This window comes from Temnothorax americanus, unplaced genomic scaffold, assembly GCF_048541705.1.
Source record: "Temnothorax americanus isolate GAGA-0224 unplaced genomic scaffold, ASM4854170v1 Scaffold19, whole genome shotgun sequence".
NCBI classification, from domain to species: Eukaryota; Metazoa; Arthropoda; class Insecta; order Hymenoptera; family Formicidae; genus Temnothorax; species Temnothorax americanus.
This window is the reverse complement of record NW_027509329.1, coordinates 604959-617638: the sequence shown is the minus strand read 5'-3', so window position 1 is coordinate 617638 and position 12680 is coordinate 604959. Positions and strand designations below refer to the sequence as shown.

The following is a 12680-nucleotide window of genomic DNA, read 5'->3' as shown; positions in this document are numbered from 1 at the left end:
CGCGACGTGCTATACGTCGAATGGCAGGCAGCCTTGGTCAATCTGTAAATAGCCATTAAAGAAAAAAGCATTTAATTTTTTTATGCTTTTTTACAGCATAGAACAAAAAATTTTGAAGCACTCGTAAAATTATATATATATTTATATGTATATGTATATATAACGGGTTCAAACAGATAAATTTGTATGTTTTGCAATATACTTTATTGTAGCGGATATTAAAATTACCAGTAAAGACATGAATTGATTGTCGAATGTGTATAGAGGCTTGGCTTATATCTATATATGATTAAATTGTATCATTTAATATATATCGCGTTTATCGTACGTTATTTCTGATTCTCCCGTATATAGCCGATATAGCGCTATATATGTCACGTAATCTACTAGATCTAATCTGTGAGTTCCAAATAAATATTTTTCTTCCTTTTTTCTCCTCCACACGTTGGAACCTTCGGTCTTTTTGGGTATGCATAGCGCCGCGGTCATTTGTAACACTGAGCCTTTCTGGCGCAGCATCTAAGCGGGCTTCTCACGGCGGCGAATCTACTCCGCATCTCTCTTTCCCTCCCATTCGTGCCATAACCATTGCTGCCAGCCCTTTTTCTTTCACGATGGGACTGACGTCACGCGAGAAAGCGACGTATCACCCGCCGGCAGTCATCCGCCGACTCGCAAAACCCTTCTGACGTGACTCGCGACGTTAACCGGAGACACCGGACGGCAACGGGGAAGAAACTGAGGAAGGAAGCAGGGAGAAGAAAGAAAACTAAACGGACCGCGGGGTTGGGATGGGTGATGGGAGAAGGGAGGGAATTCGAGTTTGGACCCGTCCGGACCCCTTCGTCCTCTTGATCCGCGACGGAGGAAGAAGCCGACCTCCGTTCGCTCATCCACCGCGTTTCGCTTCTCCATCCTGCACATCCGGCAATCTCGTTGCATCAGGGGAGAACGTGTTCCGCGAAGATAATGAAGCTGGTGAGGGCGGAACTATACGTGATTTACTCGGCGGATAACTAGATAAATAGTTACCTCGCGTACAATTTATGACTTTGGTACTCGATTTCGGCCAGCAGCGAATTTGCCGATAAGTGGTTTGAGTTATTCTCTATAAAGGTCTTTATTTGTGTGTGTGTGTGTGTGTGTGTGTGTGTATTATTAATAATATATAATAAATGGGATAAATAAGATTTTTTTATTTAGAGTCGGTTCGTTAACAATTGATCGCTTTGTTCTTGAAAATCCAATATTTCTATATTAGGAAGGAAAGTTCTCCCCAATGTTGCTCCTTTGACCTTAAAAAGTTTTCTAAATTTTGAAACAATTACATAATTTAATTCGTATTGCATTACAAACGCGTAAGGTCCATAGAGTCCTTTAGAATGTATTTTGAGAGCAAATCATCAGGTGCGGAAAGCTACTGGCGATCGAAGGTCGTGGCGAACCTTGGCGAACCATTACGATAATCCTGTTGGACCCCTGGTGCCGGGGATTTGACTCCAGGCAAGGCAGTGATGGGAAGGGCTAAACAGGTTTATGGAAACTAACGTATGAACATACACAACATACATAGTTTATATATATATATATATATATATATATATATATTTATTTATTTATTTATTTATTTATATATATACACATATATATAAAACACAGAACATATTTTCCAAATCCTATACCTAAATAAATTGGAAACAAAAACATTTTTTTATCGCATTATATTATATTATATATTATACATATCTTTGCATTGCATAAAAAAGCAATTAAATGTAACAATAATAATCGTTTCATGGAGAAAGAAATTATTGCAAAAGTATCATGAAAAGTATCAGAAAATAGAAATGTACAAACAACCATTCGGTTTACGAAAGGATCAAAATATGTTTGTTTTTCTACTTCCTACTGATCTGTGATGTGGAGAGAAGAGTGTGTCCTACTGGAAAAGGCTCTCACAAAGCCGAATCGATACCACGCAAAGAATTATTCTGTAATAGTCGGCCCTCGTGATAGCCCTTTTCCCGGCAATGCGTCACATCGGCTGAAATGACTACACGTGTTTCAAGGAAAGACGCACGATTGGCCCTATCGAGAAGCCTAAAAGTAGAAGAGGCATCGAACGCCATTCGAGTCTGTGCAAGAATTCACGGGATAAAATATATCCGCAATCGATTCGTTACGACTTTCATCCGCGAATGCAGAAGGAATTGAAGGAATTATAATTTTCCGCGACCGATTGTTTCGCAAATCGCAACGTACGATTCTTAACTTTGCGCAACGAAAAGAGAAACGGCTTTATTTCAGTGAAAAACTATTCATCCACATATTCTGTGCACCGTCGTAAAAGCTCCATATACGACTATAGCCGGAAATATTTTTCTTGGTGGCGCGCCAATAAGAAGTACCTTTCGCTCCTCGTAAAATTTGAGGAATATAAGTGCGCGGTGTCGTGGCATAGAGCTAGGCGACGATCGGACGATAGACAATATATCTCGCGACTGCTAAAATCGTTTATCGATTCTCTAATTCAGCACTGATCGTCGACGACGAACATGGTTCCGCGAAACGATACGAGAATTACATAAACTTGTCAATCTTTGGCGCAACTCGCACGCTGCCGGACGATACTCTCCCGAATATACAAAATTACAGCGATCGTTCGAAGCCGTCGAAGGGGCGCGTTTTCAGAGCGATATCGATTCTCCGTTATACCCTCAGAGAACTATGTTCTCCGAAGCATTCAATTGATCCTGGTAGCACACATTTGTCGTTAGGAGAGCGCGCCGAGGGTCTCCACTTTCGAGAGGCTGTCACTTCCCGCGCGCGCGCGGTCGATATCTCGCTCCTTCCTACGCTCCGGTGCTCTCCTCCTCCTACCACCACCTTTGAGAGATTCCCGCTCGCTCTTATGAGCTCCTGAAAAATGTTCCGCCGTTTCGTGTAAATCCATTTCATCCGTCCATTCATCTAACCCGCCGTCTGCCCCTCTCGCGCACGTATAAGCTCATAGAGCCGACGGGAATCGATGAACCGTGCGCGTGTTCATTCCTCCGCTTCCCCGAGTACTCAATTAATCCCGTCCCAGTACACGTACACCGACCGTGTCACAAACACGCGACTCTCTACTTTCGAGAAGAGAGGCCGTTGTCGTTTCCGACTCTCGTATACCCTCCTCGTCTTTAAGAACGCTGACTCACGTATTATTACGAAAACTGCTCGTTAACTTCTTGCCAATAGGGTCGACGTGATTCAAATTAAGAACGCGTTATCCGCGCTTTACAACGAGAAGCGTGCGCGTTCGCTCGGGTACACGTACTTAGACACTTGATCGATACTTGCTAAAACTATCGACTCACTCTCGCAGTTTTAGCATGGGATAAGAGCACGGCTGAAGAAAAGCGCGGATAATGGAAAGATATCCTTTATGAATTTTCATGATCGCATGTTACGAAAATGACGTTGGCAGACGTTGGCAGACGATTAATAATTGAACATTATTATATTACTGTTGTATTATGGATTTTCGCATCAGTTTTATGTCAATATGTAAAAGTTCTCGTTTAAAATTAAAATTGATCTCTCCCTACGTGAATTTTAAAATATATTATTCGCGATTGTGAGCAAAATAAGAATACAAGTCTGACTTTACTTGCAGAGAATGAAGTATAAAAATCAAGTAATTGCGCGTGCACGAAGCGCGTATACTGAGGAAATTACGCTCGATCTCTATTCATATCGACCCCCGTAAAATCCGTTATTCTTCCGGACCCCTTCTTACTTTGGGTGTGCGGCATGCACACCCGCGATAATCAAAAGCGCATTTTGCTCGTGGAAACATAACGCCCGTAACTCGGGTGAAATTTGTAGAGACAACGTTGAAAGTGTGCCAAGTGCTGTAAGCGAATCATCCGACCGCGTATCCCCGCGAGCTTTTAAAAGTGTACTTCGCCGCACTTCGAGCCCACACCGAGGGCTTCCGCTGCTCTGTGTATAAGCTCATAAAGCCCGCCGAAGATCGATGAAGGGCGAATCCCACGTCCGAAGGGCCTCGACATGAGTGAAGTCTGCCGCGAGCGAGAATCTAACTCGCGTTGAAATCTGCTCGGGGATTTACATCCGAGGCGTGAAACGTTTTTCAGCCTCGACGTCACCGGAACGTCGGGGAAACGTGAACTGACGGATGGCGGAGGCTCTTTATCTCGACGGAGGATGCGGTCTTTATCAGGTCGGGAAAGTACGTTAGCCGCTGGTATCCTGGTAAGATTAGAATGACGGAATCGGTAAGTTGGGCTAGACGGCCGTTTGGTTAGCGCAGATAAAGCGGAACGCGCGGCCGCACAAAGGCGCGCGCCCGAGTCGATTCGGCGAGAGAGCCTGGATTGCCAAGTTCGCGAAATTCGTTTGACTTTAAACTGATAATAGCGCAACGGCCGGGCATTGCTCTCGTGGGCATTGCTGGCCGAATTGCCGGTCGAGTGTCGTTGTTAAACCAAATTGACGCTTTCTATCTGGCCCAACACGGAAGATAATGAAATTTGTTTTTGACAAACTCGTATATCAGACTCGTATTTTAAAAGCTTAATATCATGAGCAAGTTAGCTCGTGTTATAACATGACAAATCCATATCTGTGAACTTCAATTATATTAGAATCTTATGTGACAAATGTTTATTAAAACAAATAGCATGGTAAACAAAGAAATGCGAATCATTTTGTTTTATTCCTTTTATATTCAATTTTATTTACTGCAGGGGAAAAGGACAATTGAAAATTTTTATCCAAATTGCAGTTACAATTTTTTATAGCTTTTATAGCGTCAATATGAATTAAATATAAATTATATATATTTAATTTGAGATTATGCATTTCTTTACAAAAGCATTTTTTTATTGCATTTATCTCTTCATATTTATGCGACTTATAATTTTGCGTTTTCGGAAGCTCTTAGATTTTGCGACCGTCCCCGCTGCGGAATCTCGTGAATTAAATACAAAGTTGATAAACCCGAAAGAATGTTTGGATTTTCTGGGTAGACGCTGTTACGGAGGCGGAGATAGTGGTGGGAGGCCACGGGGGTGAGAGCGGCAAAGCATTCCGATCCTTGAGTGCGCCTCCCTCGAGGATGCCGCTCCGCACTTGTATGCGTGGTTGCTAGATCCCACAATGTACATACATATATACGAATATACACACACGATCTCGCAAATTCTTCCTCGTAGACGCGCGAGGGCGCAAATGCACGTTTACTCGCCATGTAATATCAGATATATGCGCACGAGTGCCTCGAAACTGTTCTTACCTCGTATTTCAAAATGTTGCTCGAAACAATTAAAAGGTGCATTCAAATATTTGCCTGGAAATGCATTGTACCCCGACTACAAACGATTTTTTACGATGTAACATCAAATTATACGAATTTCTTAGAAAAAGAAGAAAATATGTCTAATGCGTTGAAAATGTATTACATATTAAACAATCTTTCAAGATAAAATATTTAAACTGGAACTACCTCTTTTTTTAAACTCCACCGATTATTTTAAGGCAAATCTTTGCGTATAATGTTTCTGACTCGTCATACAAAAGTGTAGAAAATTATGTCGGTACTCTTGCGAGATTAATCTGTTAATAATCAACTTGACGCAAAAAGAGACCTTTCGACGATATAATTGCGTCGTTGCGCAAAGTTGAGAATCCCCGCACTCGACAAAAACGAGAGAAATGGGAATTGGAAGGACGAAGGAGGACAGGTACGATAGCGCTTGTAAGAAGCTGTAACTGCGTGGCGGCAAAGTGACGGTGGATAGATGAAATGCCAGTCCGCCGTGCGGTAGTGACGCGAACCACGCTGCAGCGGCAAAATGGATGTCGTACAGGTGACAGCTAAAAAAAGTATGATATATTAGCGACCATTAGGTAAGGAAGACCGCGGTTGCGCAACTCGGCCCTAGAACGCGGCTAATGGCGCTCGGCGTTAGTAGCGCTTCTTTCGGGAGGCTCCAAAGTGCCTACTAAGAATGATTCGAGGCGAGTAACTCACGGGTATTCGCATCAGGACTCGCAAAGAGCTGGCATAATCACGATTTAAAAAGAAACACCGAGTTGTGGACATCTTTTATGAAAGATCTACCTACAAACCTTGAAGGGAGAATAATTCTCCTTTCCAAATTGTCATTTGATAACTTATTATATTACTACGCATCTTGCCGTTTAAAAAATTTTTAATATTTGAGAATAAAAAGGTGAAATTTTTTATATAACTATTCTTTTATTATTTAATATGACTTTATTAATTTATACTGTTATAAATATTCACGCATACAATCATAATATTAGAAGTTTGAACTGTAGTGAAGAAAAACCGTAGATAACAATATACCTATATTTAAGAAATTAGCATTGCAAAATACTTTTACGAATAGTGATATGGTATATGATAGCTTTTTATTATACCGCAAAAAGTATTGGACGTTATTGGACATAGTAATATTGAAAAAAAAAATGTGTAGAATTATATCAAGAGAAAGTATTATATCAGCTAAATTGAATTACCTACAGTAATTATTAAAAATCATTAAAATATTAAAGTAGTTGATACAGTAAACAGGTATTTGCTGCATTTAACCTGAAGGTGAAAATATATGTTCATGTTTTCAATCGACGAAGATCTCGAACGGAAGAAAGGTCTACAATGTATCCGAGCGAGCGATTTTATCGCTCCGCTTCAATTTTCCCGGGAAATAAAATTAACGTCAGTCAAAGGACGAATATGCTCTCGTAATTTTGATTCACGCGAAGCCCGTTATCTTTTACATTGCAGTTTTCGGTGCTGGCACAGCTGACACTTTGATCGTGTAATTTTACGGACTAGCCGTGGAAAAGTGAAATATTAATATTAAAACACCCTGATAATAACGAAAAAAATTTGCAATAATAAAAGAAAGAAGATTTCTACATAATTCCCTAGCGTGGATAAATATCCGCTCTTAATAAATTTGCACACGTTTATTATACATTTATATCTAAATTTTATGTAATTAATCTACTGTATATATTTTTTGTCCAAACAGTAAAAATGAAAAATGATGTTTAGATCTCGTGAAAGTCAAGTCTTGGCTATAATTATATACGCTGATGAACTTTTCTCCGTGATAAAAGCTTATTTCATTAGATTTTGTCGACTTTATTTATAAATGTCTGATTCCAGGATGACTATGACGCAAATTATGTGCAATCATACACCAAACGTGCGTCCAAGCAGCCATTACCATTCGGCCGTCGTAGTTCGTGTGGCGCGGTATAACGAATCATCGGACTCTGAGGCCTGCCAATGACGGAATGAATTATGCAGTCCGTCGACAGATTATGGTGAGTAGAGGATGTATGGTGACGTGCGGCTGGTACCGACTTACTTATTGGTCGTAGAGCGTATCGAACTGGTATGCATGTAAAATTAAGCGTTGATCGTTGCTGCGTACAACAGTGCAGAAATGTATACGTGCTTGCGTATATCTGTATTCGCGATTACACTATGAGAGAAACCAGTTTAATGGCAAATCCTAAATTATCTTACACCAGACTTGCTTGCTACACAAATTAGTGCAGCACATACAGACAACTCTTTCTTAATTTAAGAGAAAGTCTGCCCAAGTAATTTTTTCTTACTGAAATTTGCACGGAAAGAACGGTTTTGCTAAAGTATTTAAAAATTTAGCTAGATACAGATCTGAAAATAATTTTGTTGCACCATCAAAATAATTATGTAGAATACTCAAACTGATTGCTAAAATGACGAAATTTTTTACAGCATTATCATCATATTTTAGCGATCATATTTTACCTACTGTAATTATTTTGATGGTGCAACAAAATAATTTTCAGATCTGTATCTAGCTAAATTTTTAAATACTTCAGCAAAACCGTCTTTTCGTGTGTATTTCGATGGCTTATACCGATAATCAAAATATAATCTATTTGTTCTTTCCTGTACTTTTTCTGCCATTCATTCTTTACAAGTTCTTATTATTTATAAAATATCTATCAAAATCCACACGAGAGATATCAAAAAGGTATTCTGAGATTTTCATGCTATATAGTCGCAAAATCACAGGGCTTTTGCAGAACGATCTTGCGCGTCGAGCGCTCGCGAGCTAAACGGAAATCACGTAGATGCACAGACTTCTATATTATATAGAAGTCTGTGCGTAGATGCCACCATTAAATCTCAGGCTCGTTCTTGGACGGTAGTCTATAGCTCTTGCTCCCGCCGCCCTTCTTTTTCGAGGCCTGATTGTGAGATGTCGGCGGCATGGCTTCCGAGTATTGTTGTCGGAACACACAGTAATATCGTCTTCATTGTCTACGAAGACGAGGGGGCGCACTTACTATCTCTCGAACTGCCGTTAATGCGCGCAAGAGTGGCAACTCGATGCCATCTTGCCCCGTAAACAGTCGCGCGTAAATTTGGGCTGAGTGCACGCCTTTTTTTCCGTGTATATATCACAGCGAGGTCCCGTTAGATCGAGTCCCGACCTTACCATGCGGACACGACAGTGACTCTGAGCACCGTCATCGTTCTAAGCGACCAAGATTACGTTCGTTTTTTTTTTACCTGATCGGTCTCGTGGGACCGTGCATCGCGTCTCGGCCACGATTACGTCGCACTAACTCTAACAAAAGATTCTATCTTCGCTACACAATGATGATTATGGGGACCGGGAGTGGTACCCGCGAGACTCGGGATTCTAATTTTATAAAGCAGAGGTTACGCTTTGTTGAGATTGCCGGTATCCCGCGCGCGGCACGATTCTGGTGCGGTGAAACAGTTTTTATGTAACACGTGCATGGAAAGTGGCCTATTACGCACACTACGCGTGCGCGATAACATTAAAATGTAACATAAAATAGGGTGTGCAAGCCGTGCGTAAATATGAAAATTCACGGGTGCGGAGTTCACGCACGAGCCGAAGGCGAGTTTTCATCTTACAGCACTTGTTGCACAAATAACTATTTCTCAAGTGCAGCGGTGTCGTCACTTGCAACTTCGTCAAGCTTGTCGTTAAATTTTAAAAGAGAAAAACAAACCGTTGTCAAGTTGATTACGGACGTAATCATGGTCGTTAACTACGCATGATAATCTCTCTCTCGATAAAAGTTCCAAACCTCTCGCGTAGGAATATAGAGCCTTTTGTATAAAGAACGGAAAAATGAGTTGCATATTAATAATGTGATAATAATAATTAAATGGTGTAACGAGAACTTTTTTTTAACTGCTAGATGAAAAAATTGAAGGGTTTGTATGTAGGCTCCGATTATGATGAGAGGTCATACAATTGCGATAAAATATTTTTTGAAGCTTAACTTTCAATTTTCGATACTCATCTACTCCTCGGTTTGCAGTTTCTGTCGCCTTGATTTCCGTTTACACGCACATGCACCTGCATTTATAAGATGAGCGTGAGTTAGGCGGTACGATACTCGTATCCAAAGCACGTTATCGCGTGCTCCTCCTTCTTGAAGGTTGCTATCATGATATACCTTCCGCTTCTTTATGTTATGGTCAATTTTGTATTCTCTCGACGTTATCCTCTCTTTCTTTCACGCTTTCCTATTCGCGACCGTCACCTCGTTCTTCCTCAAGCCGCGCTCCGGTCAAGCCGCTTACTTTTCCTTTCTTCACGAGCCGGAAGGAAGGAGAGACGCGGAGGCGAAATGTCACGACGGCATGGCCGTTCGAAAGTATTTTACGGTTTCGTACTCCGGGGTTCGAGGGTCCTCCACCTCGTTCGTACGAACCTTCTCCGTGTGTATCTTTCGCGGAACAGATAACAAAAAAATGTACATGCGAAACTCATTTGATACTTATCCTCGCTCTCACCCTTCGTCGCTTTTTGCTCCCGTGAAATCCTCTTGACATCATGTGACTGTCCAGATAACTCGTTGATTTCACCATAACAAAATTGGAATATAGAGATAAAAATTGCGACTAATACAATCTGATATCCTCTTATCGAAGAAAAAATTTATATAAGAGCGAATGTGTAAAGCTTTCGCAGAACCGCGTCAACGACGGATTTCGTTTTGCTTCAGTGCGATTAAACACATGTACATAAAAGCAACCGTTATTCCGGTAAGCAAGAGATGCGTGCGAAAAGAGAGTAACGAATTTCTACATCTACCGCTTTCTCGGGTTGTAGTTATCTTATTTGACTGATATCACGCCGTGTATTGCGTATATGTTTGATGTGTGCCACCTTTCCTCGAGAAGAGTTTCTTCAAAATATTCTTTTACACTTTCTCTTCACGGGTGAGATAACAGTGATAGACTACCGGGGCAGAGACACGCGATTGTGATAAATTAGTACACATATTTTTACTGTGCCCAAATTGAAATTTATTGGAGGTCGCAGATTTATAAGTATCTGTGTGCATTGCGCTATGGTATCTCAATTCACCTGCAAAAAAATGAATATGTGTACGTGTGAGTGTATTAGTTATATTTAGTATATCTATGCTCTAAAGTTCCTATGTTCTATATATAGCGAGAAATTGTAACGATAAACATGCACCAGTTGTGAAATTAGATGCATAAACGCGAAATGCAAACGTTGTTGCGTACCGAGCGCAATAGTGGAGCTAAGTGAACTCACAACCGCGTGTAGGATGCAATGACCTGAATTACAGCAATTAAAAGCGAATTATATTTAAAAATATGGATGCCTGTACGTACTCTCATCGTGTAACATTTTTAAATTCGTTATACTCTCGTATAAAGTAAAATTGGCCTTATGAAGCGAGAGAGAATTTATTGACGTAATCGTTCCTGAGTCGTCAGATTAGACCATTAGTAGCTGGAATCTCTAACGACAAATTATTTTATCACTTTGCTGCTAATGGCTTAAAAAACTATATATTACTTAAAAATAAGCGTTAATTCACTCGTATTGTTTTTCTTTTAACTTATATAAATAATATTTTTAGATCAATTTTTATAATTTCAGCCACATAAAATACATAAAATAAAAAAGTTTTAGTAAAATGCGTATAATGATCAATGAATTGATCTATCTAGCTGCAGTGGTGTTTTTTATACTCGCAACTCGTCGCGTCGCGTAAAAGAGTCACGGTGCGGTTTCGTTTCGCGTATACTTGGCGTGAGACACTGCCGTGTCTGTTGATCATAAAATTTAAATTTCGTAAACTGAGAAATATGTCTACTATGTTTATCGTGATTTTAATTATTGACACTTTTGTTAGTCCAGGAGAATCTTAATGAATAAATCGTTCAAATATATAATCACTACTATGTTAAAGTAGTTTATTCATCTATATATGTAAACGGCATCCATATTCCATATAACATTGCACAGATTGTCCGAGAAAACACACAACGGTACCGGCGAGAGGGTTAAAGCGGCGTTCTAAAGAGGTCAGTCGTGAATTATGAATAATTCTTTCGTGGTATTCGAATTGCAGCATCACACACAATCGCGCGCCAGGTATGCACGTTATTGTCTTTTTGGAAATGCCTCGGATGGCCAATGCGGGAACAGGGTCGTTCGCTCGATTCCGCTTTGTCGTGCTAATTCCTTCGCTGCGTCCATGCATAAGCGACAGTGTATATACGTAGAGAGGTCTGGATACTTGCTAACGAGGTCAGTTCCACGACTCGTGCATTATTATTGCAACGCACCTGCGCGCTTGTGTCATATGCCCGATGCATACGGGACCTTGAGGACGAATGAGAATGAGCGTGCATCTTTCGCGTCTGGAAAAAAAAACAACGCATCTCGCGGATTGCGCGTCCCGAGTGAAATCGACATGGCTGTTAACCCACATTTTCAATTACCGTCACGCCAAACTACTGATTTATTGTTGGCTTTTATATAAATGGAAGATCAGCCGGTGAAGTGTCGATAATATAGACGATAACGAGGCTTGACTGATGCGATTCTCGTAACTGCATTTCCGAAATTCAGCTCTTTCAATCAATATCGCGCGACTCTAAACCGACGCGTTTCTCTTCTTAACTTGGTAATGTATAAAGCACTTGAAATAAGCAAAGTCTGTAAAAATAAATACTTGTATAATTTCATTCTGTTAATATAAACATCAAGAAACACGGTAGTGTCTCGCACCAAGTACACGCGAAGCGAGACTTTTTTACGCGAACGCACGAGTTACGAGTACCCGAGATTTTGAGATCTCAATAACGAGTGAACGGATCAAGTTCTAAGTAGGCTTGATCGATAGCTTGGGGTCGATTTATATAATAAAAGTGTTCGTAGTTTTTCTCTACGTGTCTTACGAGCGGAGATATTATGACGCAAAGTCTGAAATTTAAATTATACATCATTACTCGAATTGTTACACAAAATATTTAAAATTAGATCTCGATCCCTAAAAACGTCAGCTTTATTTCACATTCTTACCTAATTTACTATATTTATTATGATTTCTACTTTTTTTTAATGGACAATTAATAATGTAGCCATAGTACAAAGTCTATGTATTATGCGAAGTAATCGTGCTTCCAAGGGTTAATGCGATTAAGTCCAAAGCCGCAAGGTCATTGAACTTTGAAATAATAGTTGCAGTAAACATCGAAGTTTCATTGGCGATCAAACTTATCGCGGCCAACCGTTGAACTCTATAGACAATGCCGCCGTTCAATCTGTTTG

General features: G+C 40.3%; 1 long non-coding RNA gene across 3 annotated transcripts in view; it reads left to right on the top strand.

Moving 5' to 3' along the window:
* Positions 1-12680, top strand: part of LOC143896629 (uncharacterized) — a 78228-nt gene that overhangs the window by 12955 nt on the left and 52593 nt on the right. For all 3 annotated transcript variants that reach the window (XR_013256712.1, XR_013256713.1, XR_013256714.1), the window contains one exon: positions 7208-7368. This is a non-coding gene — a long non-coding RNA (uncharacterized LOC143896629). The remainder of the gene's footprint in view (positions 1-7207; positions 7369-12680) is intronic.